Consider the following 2,500-nt stretch of genomic DNA (forward strand, 5'->3'; position numbering starts at 1 on the left):
GAAAACAAATCAAAAGAAAACTGTTTTTATAAATCATATTTACCATGATAAACTATCTCATATTGTAATTTTGTTAAATTACTATGCATTAATTCCATTTGTCCTTACATTTTGACAAACTAATGAATACAGTAGTAAATAATGTAATGACAATAAAACTTCTACACGTCCTGTTAGTTTGTTATTAGTATTACTGAATCTACAGATATATCGTAAGTAAAAAAAAAAAAAAAAAAAAAAAAGTTGTATTGAGTTTTTAATACCTAGATAGCAAAGTATACCCTGCAAACACAGGATTTGTCAGAACAACTGTGTCATGTCCTATATACCACCCTTCAATTGTCGTCTGATCCCTGCACCCTCACTTTTTCGTTCCCTCTGACCAAGAGCGTTGTTGGCTGAGATATTTCTCTGTATAGAAACGGGTGTGATACATGAACGTTTTGATGAATTAGAAGAATAGAGAGAGACAACGTATGATCATACCCAAAAATGACAATGATTGATTGCCAAATCATGTCCTTCTTTTCCTTTCTTTTCTATCTTTGTTGGATTTCTTGGCTATCAACCAGCGGCATGTGGCCAAGGTTATTAAGCCAATGGATCCTATTTATTCTATCAATCAATATAAGGTCATAAAGTTTTGTCTCCCTTAGAAAAGTGACTACTTTACTTGTTATTTTCTCATCATTAGATAAAAGATTTGATGATGTAAAATCTATATTTTTTATTCTTAGGTAATTTTTGAGTGGTCTTCTATTGTAGTATTGTAGTGGGGCATATTTTTAATATATAAAGTATGGTAAGGGTGGTGGTGCACTGAGGGCACCGTGGAGGAAAATTTCTTTCTATATAGGGAGTGAGGTGGGTGAGTCTTTAAGCGTTGACCCTAAGGCGTGAGTTGGAGGTTGGTCTACTCACTTTGCCACAGGAGATGTATTTTTGCTTTTATAAGAGACACAAGACACCTGAGATCTGCACGAACTATGGTAGTGTCCAGATCGCCAGTTGACCCGGCTAATCTATCAGCCTGTTCATTGCCATGGATACCAGACTGGCCTGGTACCCATATTAGCTTGATTGATTTGTTGGTACCATGTAATTTACGAATGGTATTACCCAGCAGTTCATTTTTAGTGGTTTCTGGGGATTTAATAGCTTTAAGTGAACTTAATGAATCGGAAAAAATAACTATTCCATCGTGGGTCGTCGATAGTGCAAAATCAATGGCTTTATCAATGGCAAAGAGTTCAGCAAGACAAATCGATGTATGATTCGGCAGTCTAAACTTTAGTTCACATTCAGTCGACCATACACCCGCACCCACACACTCATTGGGCGTTCCCCATGGCGCTATGTTTGATTGAACCAGGGTATCGATGGTAGAGAGATCTATACCGACTTCCTCGGCGAGGTCGTGGAGTCGCTTGGCAAAGGGCCTAGTGCCTCCATTGCCATTAGGGTGGCTCGGGTCTCGAGCCACCTTTGCGGCATAGCTCAGTGCTAACTGGCCGCGTCTGAGTCGGAGGGGAGGTACTCCTGACTCCACCTCAAGACGCTCGACCCGAGTGCATTTTAGGGCTCCAACACACACACGCAAACAAGCATTCTACACAGCATCCAAACTTTTCAAACTTGTTTTCGATGCCGAGCCATACACGATTGACCCATAATCTACTTTAGACCTAATCAGGGCTTTATATACCATTAGCAAAGTCTGTCTATCAGCTCCCCATTTATTACCAAAAATGCACTTTAATAAATTTAGTGTTCTTTGACATTTATTCTTTAATTGACCAATGTGGTCTTTCCAATTGAGTCTATTATCAAAGAGTAGACCAAGAAATTTTGCAGAGTTTTGGTTGTCTAGAGTTCGGCTTCCTCCTATGTGAAAAAAATACCCCAATACTCTTTCTTGTGAAAAACTTAAAACCCCACTGGAGGCCCCAGTTATGAATCATATCCAGTGCCAATTGGATGCGATTTGCTGAGAATTCTGCATTATTGTTGGAATGACATAATGCACAATCATCAGCGTACAGTGAGTATTTAAGATTCCGAGGAGCTGGTAAGATGTCATTTATCATGCATAGAAATAATGTTGGTGACAAGACACTTCCTTGTGGGACCCCGTTTGCCTGGACAATAATGTCTGAAAAAGTGACATTGTCAGAAAACAATTTGAAAACAAAAGTTCTGTCAGAAACGATTTTTTTCATAAAACAAGGCAAGTTTCCACGTAATCCAAAAGCATAAAGTTTTCTGAGTAGGCCATATCATGTCGTCGGCTTTTTCTAAATCTAAAAATACTGAAATCAAATAATATTTTTTGGCAATTGCCTCTTGAATATGATTGCCCCTTTCGGAAGCCGCACTGCTCGTCAACTAGCAAATTACTGGAACTAAAAAAAAATCAATAGCATACTGTTAACAATTCCAATTCTTTCCCTGTGAAATTACCCTTTGTTTAAGTGTGTACCCAGTCTATTTCAGTCATGAA

Source organism: Penaeus chinensis, chromosome 14 (assembly GCF_019202785.1).
Source record: "Penaeus chinensis breed Huanghai No. 1 chromosome 14, ASM1920278v2, whole genome shotgun sequence".
Classification (NCBI taxonomy): domain Eukaryota; kingdom Metazoa; phylum Arthropoda; class Malacostraca; order Decapoda; family Penaeidae; genus Penaeus; species Penaeus chinensis.